The 20,544-nt window shown below is 39.8% G+C and overlaps 1 pseudogene; it reads right to left on the bottom strand.

Annotated features, from left to right (window-relative positions):
- Nucleotides 1-4,703: 4,703 nt before the first annotated feature.
- On the bottom strand, nucleotides 4,704-5,840 carry LOC136145198 (malate dehydrogenase, cytoplasmic-like; annotated as a pseudogene).
- Between the last annotated feature and the right edge of the window lie 14,704 nt (nucleotides 5,841-20,544).

Below are 20,544 nucleotides of genomic sequence, written 5' to 3'. Positions count from 1 at the left end.
ACTTTATTTTATTAGTTGGAGGCCAATTCATAAGTAAGGTGAAAAGACAGCCCTCAGATTGGGAGAAAATAATAGCAAATGAAGAAACAGACAAAGGATTAATCTCAAAAATATACAAGCAACTCCTGCAGCTCAATTTCAGAAAAATAAATGACCCAATCAAAAAATGGACCAAAGAACTAAACAGACATTTCTCCAAAGAAGACATACAGATGGCTAACAAACACATGAAAAGATGCTCAACATCACTCATCATCAGAGAAATGCAAATCAAAACCACAATGAGGTACCATTACATGCTAGTCAGGATGGCTGCTATCCAAAAGTCTACAAGCAATAAATGCTGGAGAGGGTGTGGAGAAAAGGGAACCCTCTTACACTGTTGGTGGGAATGCAAACTAGTACAGCCACTATGGAAAACAGTGTGGAGATTTCTTAAAAAACTGGAAATAGAACTGCCATATGACCCAGCAATACCACTTCTGGGCATACACACCGAGGAAACCAGATCTGAAAGAGACCTGTAGTTTTCTTGTAGTGTCTTTTTCTAGGTTTGTTTTCAGGGTAAGCTTGGCCCAATAAAATTAGCATGGAAACTCCTTATCTATTTGCTGAAGAAGTTGTATAACATTTTTATTATTTATTTCTTAAATGTTTGAAAAGTTTTCCAAAAACTTGTAGTTTATTTAAGTATAGTTGATTTACGTGATAGCTTTCATCAGTGAAGCTGTCTAGGACCAGAGTCTCCTTTTGGAGAAAATGTAAATTATGAATTTAATTTTGTTTGTAGATAAAAAATTTAATTTTCTATGTCCTTTTTGTGCCAGTTTTGGAAATTTGTGTCTGTCAAGATTTTTTTTCCATTTCACTTGTCATATTTATTAGCCTAAAGTTATTTATTATATTCCTTTATTATTCTTTAACATTTGTTCAATATTTCGTGTCTCATTTATTCCTAATATTAGTATTTTATGTTTTTTCTTTTTTTCACTTGATAAACTTAGTTAAAAGTATTTTGTTTGATCTCTTCAGAAAAAGAAGCTTTGGTTTCATTAATTTTATTGTCTGTTCATCTTCTGTTTTATTTTATTTATTTTACCTTTATCATTGCCATATTTCTATTATGTGGGACTTATTTTCTCTTCTTTTTCTCACTCATTAAGGTGAAAGTTTACCTTATTCACTCGAGACCTTTTTACTTTTCTACAATAAGCATTTCGAACACAGGTTTCTTCTGAGCCCTCATTTCTATATATCCCCCAAACTTAGATATATTTTATCCTAATTTTGTTTTAGTTATAAATATTTTCTGATATTCCCCTGATCTCCTCTTTGACCCATCAGTTATTAAGAAATAGGCTGTACATTTTCCAAATATTTAGAAATTTCCCATGTATCTTTTGTTACTGTTTTCTAATTTAACCCCATTATTGTCAGAGTATATACCCTAGCATTTCTGTCTTTTCAAGTTATCGACACTAGTTTTATCTTCCAGCATTCTTGGTAAAATATTCATTTGCACCTGAAGTGTGTATGTTCTCTTGTTGGGGAGAGTGAAGATAATTTTATAAATGACTAGGTCAAGTGGATGATAGTATTGTTCAGACTTTCTATTGTTTTACTAAGTTTTGTCTACTTGTTCTATCAATTACTGAGATGAATAAAGAAATCTCTATGAATCTATTCAATAGATCCACTTTTAATTCTGTGAGTTCTGGATTCATGTATTGCGTAGGTCTTTTATTAGGTGTTTACACATTAGGATAGTTATATATGCTTTACCTTTACACAACTTCCCTCTTAATCTGTTAGTGTTATTTGCTCTGAAATTTACTCTTTCCGATATATTTTTTAAACTTTTAAATTTCGTATTGGAGTATAGCCCATTCACAGTGTTGGGATAGTTTCAGGTGAACAATGAAAGGACTCAGCCTTGCATATGCATGTATCCATTTTCCCTCAAACTCCCCTCCAGTCTAGGCTTGCCCTTAGCATTGAGCAGAGTTCCTTGTGCTATCCAGTAGGTCCTTGTTGGCTATCCACTTAAAAATAGAGCAGTGTATGATATTTATCTTTCTCTTTCTGACTTACTTCACACTGTATAATAGGCTTTAGGTTCATCTACCTCATTAGAACGGACTCAAATGCATTGCTTTTTATAGCTGAGCAATACTCCATTGTGTACATGTGCCTCAGCCTCGCTGTCCATTCATCTCTTAATGGACCTCTCGGTTGCGTCCATGTCCTGGCTGTTGTGGGTGGTGCTGCAGCGAACACTGGGGTACATGTGTCTGTTTCAACTATGGTTTCCTCAGGCTACATACCCAGTAGTGGGATGGCTGGGTCATATGGGAGTTTTATTCCTAGTTTTTTAATCTCCATACTGTTCTCCATAATGGTTGTATCAGGTTGCACTCCCACTGACAATGCAAGAGGATTCCCTTTCCTCCACACCCTCTCCAGCCTTTGTTGTTTGGCGATTTTTTGATGATCACCATTCTGACTGATGTGAGGTGATGGCCTCCTTGTAGTTTTGATTTGCATTTCCTTAATAATGAGTGATGTTGTGCATCTTTTCATGTATTTATTAGCTTCTTTGGAGAAATGTCTGGTTAGGTCTCCTGCCCATTTTTTGGTTGAGTCCTTTGTTTTGATCCTGTTAAGCACCGTGAGCTATTTGTGGATTTTGGAGCCCAATCCCTTGTCAGCACGTCCTTTGCAAATATTTTCTCCCAGTCTGTCCATTGTCTTTTCATTTTGTTTATTGTTTCCTTTGCTGTGCATGTGTCTAAGTAGGTCCCACTAGTTTATTTTTGTTTTTATTTCCGTTATTTGGGGAGACAAACTGAAAAAGATGCTGCTGTGATTTATGTCAGAGAGTGTTCTGTGCATGTTTTCCTTTAGGAATTTTATAGTTTTCAGGCTCACGGTTAGATCTTTAATCCATTTTGAGCTTATTTTTGTGTATTTTGTTAAAGAATAATCTAGTTTCATTTCAAGGATGTCCACTCTCACCACTTTTATTCAGCATAGTTTTGGAAGCCCTAGCTATAGCAATAGAGAAGAAAAAGTAGTAAAGGCAATTGAAGATGGAAAAGAAGTTAAACTGTCACTGTTTGCAGATGACGCGATACTATGCATAGATAACGCAAAAGATGCTATAAGAAAACTGCTAGAGCTCATCTGTCAATCTAGTAACACTGATCAATGAATTTACAAGTTCCAAAATTAATACATAGAAATCTGTTGCATTTCTGTACACTAACAACAAAAGATCAGAAAGAGAAGTTCAAGAAGCAATTCAATTTACCATCACATCAAAAAGAATAAAATACTTAGGAATAAACCTACCTAAGGAGACAAACCACCTGTACTCCAAAAACTGTAAGATTCTGATGAAATAAATCAAAGAAGACACAAACAGATGGACAGATATACCATGCTTGTGGATTGGAAGAATCAATATTGTCGATATGACTGTACTACCCTAGGCAATCTATAGATTCAGTGCAGTTCCTATCAAATTGCCAATGGCATTTTTCATAGAAAAGTGAAAGTGAAGTAGTTCAGTCGTGTCTGACTCTCTGGGACCCCATGGACTGTAGCCTACCACTCTCCTCTGTCCATGGGATTTTCCAGGCAAGAGTACTGGAGTGGGTTGCCACTTCCTTCTCCAGAACCAGGACAAAAAATCTTTAAATTGTTATGGAAACACAAAAGACTGAATAGCAAAAGCAATCTTGAGAAGGAAAAACAGAATTGGAGGAACCAGGCTTCCACTGGAGTGGGTTGCTATGCCCTTCTCCAGGGGATCTTCCTGACCCAGGGATCGAACCCACATCTCTTAGGTCTCCTGCATTGGTAGATGGGTTCTTTACCACTAGTGCCATCTGGGAATAATATATTTTAAATAATTACTACTTAATTTTTTTCCCCCATAGGCTACTGAGGCTCTGTTTTCATTGCTGATGTTTCAGTTTGCTTCTAGAGGTTTTTATTTTTCCTGTCTGCACTTCAGTTTGGATGATTCAATTGTTTTTAATATATCTCAAATTTCACTGATTTTTTTCTTCTTTTATAGTATCTAATATATTTTTAAGGGCATTTAGTAAAATTCCTACTTCAATTATTGTAGTTTTCAATCCTAGAAAATTATACTTGGTGTTTTAAAAAAATCTTCTCTTTCCTCTTCTTTATATTCATTTTTCCTTTAAATACTTGAGTATGTTTAAAATAGCTCTTTTATCATTCTTATTGGCTAATGCAATCATTTATATCACTTCCCAGTTTGTTTCTGTTGCCAGATTATAAATCTTGTATGAGAAGCAAGTTCATACTTCTCTGCATGTCTAGCAAATGTTAATTGCATGCTGAGCATTTTAAGTGTGAGCCTGCTGAGTTCTGGGTTTTGTTTTCTTATGTATTTTTTTTTAAGAATGCTAAACTGTGAAAGTTTGTTTTGTTAGCTAAGTTACTTAATAATTGACTAAATTCCTTTTTTTTAATACATATTTTATTTAGGATGCAGCACTAACAGCATGAGGATGAGTTGTCACCAATTTATACCAAGAAACACACTATCTTTAAAATGTGTTGTTTTCACAATTTAAGTATCTCATTGTCATTATTTGATACTAGAGTCAAAGAAAACCTTTAGAGTTTTCTGCTTTGGGGCACTTAGTGACATCAAAATGATTGTCTGGTCATGCAGAGGAAAGCAATTCAAATGCAGTTTCTTTTCTTTTTGCCTGTTTCCTTGCAGTAAGATCCATCTTCTCTCATCTGAGAAATCATTAATAGACTTTCAACCACCTTGCAGGTCTTGTTCTTGATTATAACAGGTAATGAGTAGAGCAGATCACCCAGAATACTGTAAAAGTTGCCTTAAGAGATAACACGTAAAGGACACAAATTCTCCCTTTGGGGTTCCAAACTGGATGTGTCTGAAGTGGTCACAGATGGCTTCTGCAGCCAGCACTGCACTGGATAGGTTCCAAGCCTTGATGACAGCGGTGCCATGCTGCTGCACGGCCGTGAGGAGTCCTCCCTTGAACCAGCTGTCTTCTTTCAGAGCTTCCTAAATATCATCTTCCTTTCCGTACGCTTTCACTTTGCCATGATTGACATCTGGATACCGAGGTGAGGAATGGTTTCCCCAGATGATGACATTCTTCACACCATTGCAGGTCACACCGGAGACTTCCTGGTGGTCTGGGGGTTAGGACCTGGCACTTCCACTGCAGGGGGCATGGGTTTGCTCCCTGGTTAGAGAACTAAGATCCTGAATGCCCCATGGCACAGCCAAAAAATTAAAGAAATCACACCAAGTTTTACACCGAGTTTAACAGAGCAGTTCAGCTCAGTTAAGATGCAGAAGAGTCAAGCAATGAAAGTTCTCCCTGGGGATGGGCTTGGAGCAATCACGCCGTTGGTATTGGCTGGGCTTCCTACCACGAGAACCATAACTGACTTCTTGGCTTGTTTCTCAAGGCTGCACCCTGGCATTTGAAGATTTTCCTGTTTGCTTTGAATAAATCTTTCCTCTCCATGCCATCCCTTTTTTGGTGTGGAGCCCACAGGCATGGCCACGACCAGCTCTTTGAGGCAGTCTCTCTGTTTTTTTCTTTTATCTGTGACAATGACCTCTTTCAAGAGGGTTGGGCCCAGTCTTGCAGTTCCATTAGGACACCATCCAAGACACCCATCCTGGGAGTAATATCCAACGGCAGAAAAATTATAGGCTGGTCTTAACCAAAGGCAGATCCGTTTCTAACACAGTACAGCAGTGAATATGCAATTTGACCAGCTGTTCTAGTCATAAGGACTCTGATTTGTTTCAAAATGTGTAGTCAAGGGCCTTCTGCTTTCAAGAGTTTTGTGACAGAAACCCTTAGAAACACTGTTGGTAGGATAGGGGGCTGTGTGGACAGTTTCAACACCTGCCTTGACTAGATTCTCTTAAGCCTTGCTTTTAAGCTTCTTTTGGTGGACTGGTTTAGAATAGACTCTGGGTATTCAAATGGCTCCTGGAATCTGGCTGGCCAGAACTCAAACATCTCCAAGGTCTGTGTGAGCTTTGAGAGTCATCCACGTTACAGTCCATTTTTTTGTCTAGTTTTGCAAAGTTTCACTACATGCATGTGTCACTGAGTATTCAACAGCAGTCTCCTGGTGACCCCGTGCTGGATTCTGAGTCTCCTTCTTCATGTCACTTTCTTCTCTCAAAGTTCTTTGCTTTACAGAGCTGTCATGTAAACCCGGGATTAATTTCACCTTAGTATCCATTGAGTCTTCCTCTACTGTAGCTCTTGCAGCAATCGAATTCCAAAGCCTAAGTTATTCTGTCTAAAATAATTCTCTGGGGCCCCAGAAGTTCTATCTATGTTGGTTTTTGGTCCTTCAGATCCAGTAGGATGATCTCAGAAGGTGAAGTGATTTTGGTACTCAAAGCCCCTCTGCCATGAAAACTCCAATGTATTCACTTTTGGTGAAATATTATTTGCACACTCTTTAATCTTTTCATAATCTAGAAAGTGGATGTTAGAGCAGTCTCACACAGGCATACATTTCCATGTAAACATGTACACACATACAAGCATGTATACACACATACGCACACACACATGCTCATCAAGGACAACATTTATTATCAGTAGCTATTTTATTATCACAATAAAAATAGCCACATAGTAACAATGGCTAAGGTTTTTTGAGAGTTTATTATGAACCAGAAACTATGACAGTTTATATACATTATTTTATTTTCCTCTTTTGAAATATGAAAGTTAGAGATTTGGGGTAATTTATACAAGGTCATGCATTAAGGAACAGATGAAGCCAAATTTGACTACAACCAGCCTGACTGTAGAGGAGGAATTGGTAAATGATGGCTTGCAGACTGGCACTTGTTTTGTAAATAAAGTTTTATTGCCAGGAGAGCCAAGAACACTCATTTTTGTATGGTCTGTAGGTTCTTTTGAGCTATAGTAGCAGAGTTGAGTAGTTGCAGTATAGCCTGAATGACAACCTAAAATATTTATTATCTGTCCCTTTACTGAATGATTTTGCTGACCTGTGCTTTAAATTGTGAATTAATTACTCTATAATTTTCAAGACCCATCTCCACTGTTACCTTGAGGTGGTTTTTCCATGTCATTTTGCTCACTATCTAAATTCTCTTCATTCATATCCCCTACTTTCAAAGTATACTTTTCAGCATACAGAAATAACCTATTAAGAGCTTTACTGGAGAAGGAAATGGCAACCCACTCCAGTGTTCTTGCCTGGAGAATCCCATGGACAGAGGGGCCTGATGGGTTACAGTCCGTGGAGTCGCAAAGAATCAGACACAACCTAGAGACAAAACCACCACCACCACCAAGAGTTTTACCACTCGCTTTCAAAATGTCTGTTTCTACCCTCCAGAATGGAAAGTTTTTGAGAGCAGGTGTTTTGTCCACTCTGTTCATGGCTTTATTCCCAATGCCTAAGATCCTGCCACACAGTAGGTGTATAATTTTTAATGGATGATCCCTTGACCAAATACCTGGTTAAACTCAGATAGGGCTTCCCAGGTGGTGCTAGTGGTAAAGAACCTACCTGCCAATGCAGAAGAGACCTAAGAACCACGGGTCAATCCCTGGGTTGGGAAGATCCCCTGGAGGAGGGCATGGCAACCCACTCCAGCATGCTGGCCTGCAGAATTTCACGAATGAGGAGCCTGGCAGGCTACAGTCCATGGGGTCGCAACGAGTCAGACACGACCAAAGTGACTTAGCATTCAGATAAGACTCCATCCTTCCTTAGCTGAATCAGTATAGAAAGGTGGCTGCTGCTGCTTCTTTTTTTTTCTTATATATGCATCCTTTCCCATGGATTCATAATGCCACTCTTTCTTTTTTTGTAAAATCATGAACTGAATTACTACATGTACTAGTTAACTCAGTTCTCAGCTGAGGCTGGTTCAGCTTTTGGTATTTAAAGAAAACCAACTCTTAACAACTCAGTCAGCATCCTATGCGAAGTCCAATTTCCTTCCCTCCCTCCTTCAGCTTCTCTGAATTCTCCAGAGAAAATGTCCAATGGTGTCTTCAGGCTGTGTCAGTCAGCTTCAAATTAACTTTTACTTTTACACATCTCTCATCCCACACGGCTGGTGTCCTCTCTGCCCCACGCTAGGCTTGAATCTCAAGACTCTTTTTCTTGGATTCCTTCTCAACATCCCAATCCTTAAAAAAAAATCTCCCCCACAAAAGTGGCTCTTCTTGTGCAACATTCTTCATTTGCAGTTAGAGGGAGACAAAGGGGATTTGCATGCAGCAGTGCCAACAACTTAAAGTCTTTAGAAACTCCTTGCTTTCAAAACAGCTTTAGTCAACATATGGCCAAGAATTTCTCACCTTTCTCCACCAGTATAGTGATTCTTTCTCTCTTTATTCTCTCTTCATGCAAGTTTTTTTTATTTACGGGACACAGTGATGTATCTCTTCGTTACATTATCTACTTCCATCCTTGTTGCTGATTAGTCACTCAGTCATGTCCCAACTCTCTTGCTACCCCGTGGACTGTAGCCTGCCAGGCTCCTCTGTCCATGGGATTTCCCAGGCAAGAATTCTGGAGGGGGTTGCCATTTCCTTCTCCATCCTGAGCCCCACTGTATATACAGTACTCAGGGACCACGGCTCCACTCTGGTCTTCCTGGGTACCTGTAACTCCACTTTAATCTCACTATCACTTCTGTGTTTTCATTAAAGAATATGATATTCTTGGGATTTGTCTGCATCTATCTGTATTTCCCCAGCAAAATGCTACAGTTTTCTTTACCCACCAGATTAAGAACTTTACTAGAAAACCATGTGAAATAATATCAACTCTATACTAGTACATCAGTTGCTTTTTTCAGTATCAGTTCAGTTTGGGCTCTCAGTCATGTCCGACTCTTTGTGACCCCATGGACTGCAGCACGCCAGGCCTCCCTGTCCATCACCAACTCCTGGAGTTTACCCAAACCCATGTCCATCAAGTCGGTGATGCCATCCAACCATCTCATCCTTTGTCATCCCCTTCTCCTCCCGCCTTCAATCTTTCCCAGCATCAGGGTCTTTTCAAATGAGTCAGCTCTTTTTTCTTTTTTTGAGCCAGCTCTTTTTTCAATATATCTTTCAATTTTTCTCCTTTGACCATGGATAGAATGTATTATTATATTATTGTGATTTATAATAAGAAATATGTATTTGGTCTTCGGTTGTTTTGGCACACGACTCCTAATACCCTTGGAATTTTCTTAGTAATAAGACAAGAGAAGTTTCTTGATATTCATAAGAACCCCCTTTCAGCTACTGCTGAGTTTATGTTAATGATGTGACTTGCCGGGAGAGTGGTGTGCTTGGAGAGAGCATGGAAGCTCTGCACTTTTCCCCCAACTCTTGCCCTACGCATCATATCTTACTGTCCCGGAGTTACATCCTTTCATAGCAAACCAGCAATCTAATAAGAAAACGTTCCTCTGAATTCTGTGAGCCATTCTAGCAAATTCCTCAAACTCTGAAGGGGGCCATGGGAACTTCCTATCTATAGCCCACAGCACGAGTTACAAACTAAACTTGGGACCAGCATCTGAAGTGGTTAGTGGGACGGTTTTGAAGGACTGAGCCCTTAGCCTATGGGATCTGATGATCTGTCCCTCGGTAGAACTGAGTTACATTGTAAGACGCCTGTCAGTGTCTCCTGAGTTGAGAAAACACACATTGGGATTGTGTAGATAGGTTTTCTCACAGTGAATTGTCCTTGCATTCTTGTATCAGCCTTTTCTTGTTTGTAGTGGCTTTTGTACTAAACAGTCTGTTAAGAGCAGCTTGACAACCAGGCTACCCCACTCTGAGACGCCTCCGTGTGCTTGTAATACTTATACCCCCAGCTGGGGGATTCTTTTTTTTTTTTTTTGCCTAATAATACTAACGCTTGACAACAGCTGAGCAAAGCAGTGATGGGTTCTTAACCCAAAGACATTCATATTTAAATTAGACTGTAGCTTAAGACAGGGTCTGGATTAAGGGTGTGCCAACAGTGTCCTGGAAGACGATTGTACCAGACACTGAGAGGATGATAGAATGGCTTGGAAATGAAGCAACTTCACAGAAAGAAGCAGTGTTCAGAGGCCACGAAGTAAAAGTAGAAACGGTTAGATGAAAGTGGCTGGGAAGTGACAGTTTCCAGCTTTCAGAAGGAACAGCACAGTCCCCGTAGGAGCACAGGTGAGCCTAGCCGTGAGTGTGGAAGACAGCTGGAGTGGAGGGCAGCTGGAGCGGAGGGCAGCTGGAGCGGAGGGCAGCTGGAGTGGAAGACAGCTGGAGTGGAGGGCAGCTGGAGCGGAGGGCAGCTGGAGCGGAGGGCAGCTGGAGTGGAAGACAGCTGGAGCGGAAGGCAGCTGGAGCGGAGGGCAGCTGGAGCGGAGGGCAGCTGCAGTGGAAGGCAGCTGGAGTGGAGGGCAGCTGGAGTGGAGGGCAGCTGGAGTGGAGGGCAGCTGGAGCAGAAGACAGCTGGAGTGGAGGGCAGCTGGAGTGGAGGGCAGCTGGAGCGGAGGGCAGCTGGAGTGGAAGGCAGCTGGAGTGGAGGGCAGCTGGAGTGGAGGGCAGCAGGTCCGGGGGGCTGAGCGGCCGTAGGTGGACAGGACCCCCGGTTGCGTTACTGCAGTTGCAGAGACACCGAGCAGCCGTGCGTCCCGAGCGGCGTTCCCGTTTCTCAGAAAACCTGGCCGTGGGGCTGCTGACAGACTGGCTTTGCATATGTCCCCTTGTATCAACAGATGTTCCCAACATGTGGTTTTTTGCTATCTGAAAAAGCACAACCAATGCAATTATTTTCTTCAAATATTGCAAGATTCAGTTTTCCAGATTTGTGTGTTTGTTTTGGTCTTGGGTTGTTTGTTTTAGGATGCGTCCCAAATATTTGCCTATACTTTTTCATGTATTTGTGGGTATGCATGTGTGCACGCACCATTTGTAGGTTAAATGTTTTTCTTGTTGTTGTTACATTCTTTCTCTGTTGGATGCACTGTATTACCTGTCTTATCACTTTTACTTTGCTGGATTTGACAAAATTACTTTCGGTTTACCATTGCTGTTTTTGCATAGCTTTCTTTTACCTTTATATATGAGGAGTGTACCTCAGATGGAGAATACATATACCTTTAAAACATCTGTATATTTTTGAGACTGTGCCAAATTCCAAATAAAACTTCAAAACTTTTAAAGTATATTTCTTAGAGAACTCTGCTTTCTGAAGTATCCAGAATTCATGATGTGGAAATGTTCAACCATTTCTCTTGAATGGGTTTTTAAAGTTTAGTGTCATGATAGTTTCAGAAATCCAGGAGTCCATCAATTAGTCGTGTTAATGACCCCACCTAATGGCCTCCATAAGTCCATTGTGTTTGTCCTATAACGTAAACGTTTCCTCCCACTGTGACTCTAGACTTGGGCATGTGACTTGCTTTGGGCAATAGGATGTTAGCCTCCCTGATACAAGCAGAGACTTGGAAGCACAAATGCTCTTTTATTTCCCTCTTGCGTGATCGGGCCTGCTCACCGTTCCCCTCTGCCGTGCTTTGCAAACATGCCTAGGCTAGTCTGCAGGAAGGGCGTGAGAGACGTGTGGAAGAGAGCCAAGCTGTCCCAGACCTCCCAGGCAGGGCCATCCTAGACCAGCCAGCTACCAGCCGGCCCCCTTATCTGCGAGGAAATCCATCTGAGATCAGAAGAACCGCCCAGCTGAACTCACGCAAAACTGTCAACTTGTAGTGAAGGAAATAAATGCTTGTTACTTTAAGGACCTGACTTTGGGGTGGTTCATTATGAGGCACAATTGTGGCAATGGATAACCCAGAGATACCCAGATAGCAATTAATCAATGAGGGGAACTTGCTGTGTATTTGAGGTGCTGAGTCAGAGATAATATTCACAGATGGTAGATACTGTCATATGTTCATATCTCTTTTTGTTTCCTTCTGTCTCTGAAAAAGCTCATTTACTGCCCCAGGAAGAGTCTGGTACCAGAGAATGTTTCCCTCTAGCACTTAAGTAGCGTTTTAGACCCGAGGCTTGTCTGACTTGGAGGAGGAAATGGCAACCCACTCCAGTACTCCTGCCTGGAAAATACCATGGACGGAGGAGCCTGCTAGGCTACAGTCCATGGGGTCGCGAAGAGTTGGACACGACTGAGCCACTTCACTTTCACACATTGGAGAAGGAAATGGCAACCCACTCCGTGTTCGTGCCTGGAGAATCCCGGGGACAGAGGAGCCTGGTGGGCTGCTGTCTATGGGGTCGCACAGAGTCAGACACGACTGAAGCGACTTAGCAGCAGCAGCGGCTTGTCTGACTTAGGCTGTCTTTTGGGACTTTAAATATTAAGAAGGTGTGGACTTTATGTGATCAGCCTGGTAGACATAACGCCCTTCTCTGGCTCAGATTCTCATGTGGACCTAAGGTGTGGATGAGAAGAAAGAGGGTGTAACCAAGTTTGTGAATGTTTTCAGTTATGACCTTTCCTGACATCTCATAGATTGTACTAATAGATGCTTTTTAAAGATATTTGGCAATATAGGCTGTGACATGAAGTCTTACATTAGGCAGATGTAGGTTTCTAAATAGAAAACACAGAGGTTTCCATTCAAGCGAACAAACATTTATTGATCACCTGTTATATAGTAGTAGGCATTAAGGATACAAAATCAAGGGTTTCCCCAGTGGCTCAATGGTCAAGAATCTGCCTGCCAATGCGGGAGATACGGGTTCAATACAGGGCATGCCCACACGCTGCAGAGCCACTGAGCCCGCGCGCCACAGCTATCGAGCCCGTGCTCCAGAGCCCAGGAGGCACAGCGACTGAGCCCACGGGCTGCAACTGCTGAAGCGCACACGCCCTGGAGCCCTGCTCTGCAACAGGAGGAGCCCCTGCAGTGAGCAGCCCACACACTGCAGCTAGAGAAAAGCCTCTGCAGCAAGGAAGACCAGCACAGCCCCAGATAGAGATAAATTATTAAAAAAAAAAAAGAATGCAGAATCAGTGAAAATTAGCCTCTGTCCTAGAGGAACTTAGAGTTCGGAAAAGAGACACACAAATAAATCACCATTTCAGTATGGTAAGCGTGGTGATGGGGCGTTCACACACAGCATATGATCGTCTAAGCGGTGTCAGATGTTGGATGGGGAGCTGTGTTGAGAAACGGAAAGGGTGAGTAGATTTAGACAAGTAGAAGATGAGCCTTGGTGGAAATGAGTTCCAGCAAGGTACAAGGGTATAAGGGCTTCCCAGGGGGCGCTGGAGGTAAAGAACCCAACTCCCAGTGCAGGAGACTCAAGAGATGTGGGTTAGATCCTTGGATGGGGAAGATCCCCTGCAGGAGGGCCTGGCAGCCCACTCCAGTATTCTTGTCTGGAGAATCCCATGGACAGAGGAGCCTGGTGGGCTACGTACGGTCCATAGGGTCTCAAAGACTTGGACACGACTGAAGTGACTGAGCACGCAGGCATGCACAAGGATATGAACAATGACCTGGAGTGTGCAACAGCATGGATTATTCTGGAAGCCCCCAGAACATCATGTAGGACCAGGAGTTATACTTGCCAAAGTATAATTAAAGACCTGTTAGGTATTTGCTTATGTTGTCAATTGTGCAGTAATTTTTAGTTATAAGACTTTTGTTTTATATTATGTGTTAGGAAAATATAATCTTTGAACCTTTCAGTACCTTTGGGGTTTTTTTAAATGCCATGTGGACAGAGACCGAGTTTGTCTTATTCTCTCCTGCATCTCAGCACCCAGCACAGTGTCCAGCTCTTTGTATGAACTCAGTAATATATGTTGAGTGTTGTTTTACTGAGCGTGTGCTGGTAAAGAGTTTCTAGACACAGAGTATTTCAGGAAGGAGTGAATTTGCTAAGAACAAAGAACAGAGGTAATGTGGACGCTGAGAGTACAGCGGACTGACACCTCCTGACAGACCAGGGAGAGGTGATGCTCTTCATGGGTTAGTAGCCAATTTCTATAGCCTCAAGAGAAAGAAGATTCCTGCTGCGTGGGTGGCATTAGGAGATTGGTTAGGGTGGGTATTTTTACCCACCCTCGTATGGGGTGAGAGAGCTGGCAAGTTTAGATCACGGAGACTCATGGTGATGGTTGCTATGGGGCTCAGTTCTGAAGATGACCTTGGGGCAGGCCCCTGAATCTATGGTCTTGTTACAAGGCTTCGCGCCTGTGACCTTGGTATGGAACTCCATATCGAGCAAATCACTGAGTTCTCAAATGTGTCAGCCCCTACCAAAATACAGCAGAAAGTTATCTTTATTCTTTAAAAAAATTATTTATTCACAAAGACTTATTTGCTCAAATAATTTATTTTTCTCAAGTTATCTTCAATAAAGACAGCTTAATCTTCAGTTTTATCATTCCCTCTATGCTTATTCTTTCAGTTTTTGAGATATAACTTACATACATAGAGCACCGTATAAGATTAAGCTGTACAACCTAATCCCTATGTTTGGATTTTTAAATATATGCAACTCTTGCTGTTGTTTTCACCCCATACATCCATTTATTTTATTAGTCAACGTATTCTTATTGAATACTTCATTCTATGCCAGCATTGTGATACACACTAGGAGCCGAGTAGTATTAGTTCAGACCTGCTCTGGGCCCCAGTGGAGGGTATAGTCCAGAGAGATAAACAGGCCAATATTGAACAGAGAATTTACAAGCACAATGAATTTACAGACAAAAGTGAATAGCTTCCTGTGAGTGTGTAACAGCTTCTTTAAGTCTCTATTCACTATGGATTATTACATGATGATTATACAACATATTTACTTTGTCGGGTTTTTACTTTGTGTCCTCTGCTTTCTGTTTTATTATGCTACATTTATAATTAATATTTAGCACATGGAAAGCACATTGCAAACATTACTTGATTGAATGAAAGAATAAATGAATATTTCCTCATAGAATTTGTCTTTTTTCATTAAATTATTACATTAATACTATGGCTTGAAAGCACATGTACTCTTTGTGGGAAGATGTGCATGTTTTTCTCTTATAATACATCTGTTAATTGAATGAACTCTTCATGGGAATGGTACAGGTAATTCATACTGTCTAAAGTTAGTTTGTACTCTTCAGTATTCCATTAGAGCCCTGCTCAATAATTTATTGACTTTGTTTCTGTGTAAAATGAGGTTACTGCCCAAATCTGTTTGGTTATCTGGTTTTATATCAACAAATATTTATTAAAAGTTCTTCTAAGTTATGTGGCAGGTGTGAGGAATCCACAGAATAGGTTCCCTTATAGAAACTGCAATCCAGAACAAAAAGACAATAGCATATGAGAATTTACAAACAATTCAGCAAGAGAAAAGATATGTCTTTTATATCTTTTGGGCAAAGTTTTGTCCTAGGTAATGTGAGGGGAAAAAAAGAGATGAGTAAGAAGTATGCCATGCCTTCAATTTGCTTGTAATTTAACTGAGGCAGTAAGACAAATATACTTAATGTGAAAATAACACCGAACAGTGAGTGATATGTTCTGGTGCTGAAGATCATGCAAGTTTTAGGACTTCAATGGATGGAAATCTCTTAAAGGATTGACACGTTTTCTTTTTCGACCAAACATTAGAACAGTTTCTCCAAAGTACAAGACAATCCAGCAGTAGTAATAGTAGATTAGGAAGAAAATATGAAAACTTCTCCTTATTTAGAAATAGTTTTAAGAAAGAAACAAGTCCTTACTAACATTTAATAAAAAGGATTGACAATGGACTATCAGTGGGTAGCCCATGGATGTATGGTATTAGTATGTGACATGGCATCACATGGAAGTGAAAGTGGAAATTACATCTCCCAGAACAAAGGGAAGCTCCTTCCATTCCTTCACTGTGAGGCATTGCAAGTTATGGGAGACGCCTTAAGTTTTAACCAAACTAACTTTCATGAAATGGACAAGTCGCTTAAAAAATTCCCACAAAGTAAGAGCAAATAAAATTTAAAATGCAAGCATAATTGGACACAAAAGAAAATTTTAGCTGTGACACTGCTCTTTGTGAATAAGCTTTTTCTGCAAATTTTTAAACAAGATCTAATCAGATCTAACAAAAAGCCACCTCCTCCCATAATCAAAGTTATGATAAAACCATTTGTAATGTGGATTATTTGGTATTCTTGTTAATGAAGATCGTTATCTGCATATATTGTGCCTTGAGATGTGTTCATGATTAACAAGGCATTAAAGAAAAAATAAGGACAATCTTTTACAAGTTTTTCAGAAATTTTCAAAGTCAAGAGTTACTCAGTCTGGCATTTAATGACATTTCACTGACCTTAATGACAAATGTTCAAAAGTTTCCTTGCTAATAAAAGACCCCTTGGAAAACTGTTTTCCTTCCACATAAGACTGAAATAATAAGCCACAAGCTAATATGTAAGTCCTTTGTCAGCAGTGTTAGACAATACACAGAAAGTTTTCTAAAGACTTTGAGAAACAGATACTAGAACAAATTATGTAACATTAGAATTTAGGCAGTGTTAGAACTGAGTGGATCTATCAGCATTTCTACCATGTCTCAAAATATACTTGCTAGATTGCATTTCAAAAAGAAAACTCAAGATTGATCATAATTTTGTGCCTCTAAAGGAAGAGTATATTGAAGATAAACTCTCAGCAGTAAGAAAATCCTTGTTGATTTTTTTTTAAATTGTTTTATGGGAAGTATATTGCTTTGATGAAATTAAAAAATTGTAAACGTTTTCATATGTGAGATCTTAACTGCATCATTGATTGGCCAAGTTTTTCATCAGTGACTCTGAAGTCAGGAGTGCATCAACAATGATGTTTCTGATTTCACAAGAACACAACTCCAAAATGACATCAAATATTTATGTGACTTTGTAATAAGATAGGGAATAACAATGTTAATATTTGCTGCCAGAGAAATTCACTGATTATTCCACTGAAAAGTGCTTAAGGAGTTGCTGAATTTAAAGACAAATTAAGTGTTTCATTTACAGAAAGATAAGTGCTGAAAATGTGTTGACCTTTTCACTGATGGCAAAAGGCTGCCCGCAGAGTGCACTTATCCTTTGCATATCATCAAAACAAAGGGCACATTTTTACAGTGAATGAGAAAATAAACAATTTGGGGAAAATTTTATATTGTGGGAACTATTTGAAAACAGATGCTTGGAAATATTTATATTAATATATGGTATTATAGCTAAAAGTGGTACAGGTGTGCCATCTGTAAAATTGCTTACTTATAACTTTTCAAATAGAATTTCCCACAGTATCATCTTCTAAATGAAAAATTTGAATCCTTCTGGTTAGCCTTTTTTTTTTTTTAAACCCAATACCTATGGGTTTCCCTCATAGCTCAGTTGGTAAAGAATCTGCCTGCAATGCAGGAGACCTGGGTTCGATTCCTAGGTCAGGAAGATCCCCTGGAGAAGGAACAGGCAACCCACTCCAGTATGCTTGCCTAGAGAATCCCCATGGACAGAGGAGGCTGGCAGGCTACAGTCCATGGGGTTGCAAGAGTCAGACATGACTCAGCGACTAAACCACCACCACCTATATCAAGGTGACATCAAGATGAACTGAATTGCCTATCTGAACTTCAAAACTTTGGCATAATTGATATCTGGGAATGAACATGAATTTCATGTTTTAAAACTAAGGATAATGGTATATACTTAATCCATTTGTGTCAACATAGTTCTGAAGTATATTTTTCATCTGTGATAGCTGTTAATGTTAAGCATTGATTCAATTGAACTTAGAACCTAAGCCATCAAAATATTGTATCACTAAATATTATACCAAGATTGAAAAAAAGATGATTTCACTAACCGAGGGCAAAATGCTCTATGTCGTTAATAAACACAATAAAATGCCACATTGTTTTTAAAATATTGGTTTCATTGCTATCTAACCTTTCTTTTCAATTTTTTTTTTCTGCTCATGGTTATGAGTGGACATGCACAAAATATCAGTACAATAATACATGTATTTATTATAAAATGTGTATAAATTTTTTTTAAAATGTGTATAAATTTTTATTTATTTTATTTATTTTAAAATGTGTATAAATTTTTATGCAAATTTGTTCTCCCTTATTTGATAGAAGTATGTGTTCTTCTATTTATTTTAAAATGTGTATAAATTTTTATGCAAATTTGTTCTCCCTTATTTGATAGAAGTATGTGTTCAAATATTTTCTACTAATCAAGATATGTGATCAAAAAAGTTTGTAAGTCATTGAACTGGTAAAAGGGACAGAGGCAGCTTTCTTGAGACAGTTAATCTGATAAAGTCACATGATATAATTGGGAAGGAAAAAAGAAACAATATAAAAATTTTGACATTATTAAAACAAAAAATTGGGCATAATAATATCTTTACAATAATAACATCTATTCACTTAAGTTCAGCATTTATTTATACCTGTTATGCTCTGGTTGACCCTGGCAATGAAGAGATGAATGACGTGGTCTCCTGTCCAGAGCTGCCCACTGTCTAACAGAGACATAGGACATGTGTGACCACATGATATAGTGATATGATATGATATGATATAAATAGATAATTTCTATAACAGAGTGTAAGTAGTATACAGATGGGGTTCTGTGAATATAAGATGGTGTCTAGTGATGTCTGATGGGATAGGGTTCCTGGACAATGTGGAAACTGAACTAAGCTTTCTTGAGACCATAATAGAGAAAAATGTGATAGATTCAAAAAAAGGAATTTGAATAGCTTATAGAGTATTCATTATAATTTCATTTCTTTAATGAGGCAGAAAAATCTGTAAGAATTGCTAAAGATTTCCGTCTTCATAAACATTTTTAAAGTTTTGATTACTGAAGGTATTCAGTTCAGTTCAGTTGCTCAGTTGTGTCCAACTCTTTGTGACCCCATGAACTGCAGCACCCCAGGCCTCCCTGTCCATCATCAACTCCCAGAGTTTACTCAAACTCATGTCCATTGAGTTGGTGATGCCGTTTCATTTTCTGTCATCCCCTTCTCCTCCTGCCCTCAATCTTTCCCAGCATCTGGGTCTTTTCCAGTGAGTCAGCTCTTCACATCAGGTGGCCAAAGTATTGGAGTTTTACTTCAACATCAGTCCTTCCAATGAAGACCCAGGACTGATCTCCTTCAGGATGGACTGGTTGGATCTCCTTGCAGTCCAAGGGACTCTCAAGAGTCTTCTCCAACACCACAGTTCAAAAGCATCAATTCTTCAGTGCTCAGCTTTCTTTATAGGTCAACTGTCACATCCATACATGACTACTGGAAAAACTTCAGTTATCTAGAAGATTCCTCAGACTATGCTTGTGCCAAATGAATAACATACTTTCTTTTACTCTCTCTCTTTCAGTCACGTTTCTTGAACACCAGCTCTGTATCAAACACTGGGGTAGAAGCCAGGAATATAAGTCAAAATAAGTCAAATAAGACACTACTTCTGCCCTGGAGGGACTTGAAAGTCATTTCAGACACAGTGTCGTAAAGCAGTCCATGGAAATTAGTGTGAGAACTGCTGCAGTGAAGGATGAAACCAGGTTCATGTTGCAGTGTTGATCAAAGAAGAGACTATCTTTGTCTGAAAGAGAGAAGTGAACCACATAGGAAAAACATGACCAGCAGGGATGGTTAATCTAGGTCTCGGAGAATGAATAAGACTTTGCCAAGAAGATGGTGGATGGAAAGGCATTCTAGGGAGACAAACAGCATATGCAAGCGGGAGGAAGCCTGCCTCCATTTTCTAGCTCCTTCTAAAATATTTTTCATTCATAGTCTTGTTCACCATTACCTCACAAGTTTTTGTTTAGCTAGACAAATTCTCTTAGATTACAGTTTACAAGATCTTTATCTTTAGCATGTCTACAATCTGGTTTGCTTTTGGAAAGGGCACACATTTAGTACTACATTCTACACCCACACTGGACAATTCAAGCATTCATATCAGTTGGAAGCACCAGATTCTTCATGTGTGGCCTCATTGGTAGTTATGGGTGGTGACTGGGTTTTATAGCTTTGCTGGTCCTGTCTGCTAGTCATTGCCTCCCTCACCCAGCCCTCCATCTCAGGAAATCTTCCCCCTGGTCACACCCATGGCTATCATGTTTATATAGCACAGAATCTTCCAGTCCTGAACCCCAAAGGCTTAGCATAGTTGACTAGACAGATAACCCAGATTAAAGCAACCTAAAGCTTAGTGGGGCCAATAAGATTCTCTTTCCGAGGTCTGATGTTAAGACGCTATACTTTGACCACTTGGTGGTAAAAGGTCCTGAATGATATCTAAACTCTAGGCCTGCTGGTTGGCAGAGGAAAACTCTCCCCATCAGGACTAAAAATGTCAGCAATCTGGGAAGTATACCTCAGTAGAGGAAGCAAGGTAGCAGTAAGAATTCCTACCCCAGACTTATGAGACCGGGAATCAGGTTGCTATATTAGAGAGTTTGAGCTGCCTTAAAATAGCTCTGTAGGTTCTGCTT

The sequence above is a fragment of the Muntiacus reevesi genome, chromosome 12, assembly GCF_963930625.1.
Source record: "Muntiacus reevesi chromosome 12, mMunRee1.1, whole genome shotgun sequence".
NCBI classification, from domain to species: domain Eukaryota; kingdom Metazoa; phylum Chordata; class Mammalia; order Artiodactyla; family Cervidae; genus Muntiacus; species Muntiacus reevesi.
This window is presented reverse-complemented; position numbering and strand designations above follow the sequence as displayed.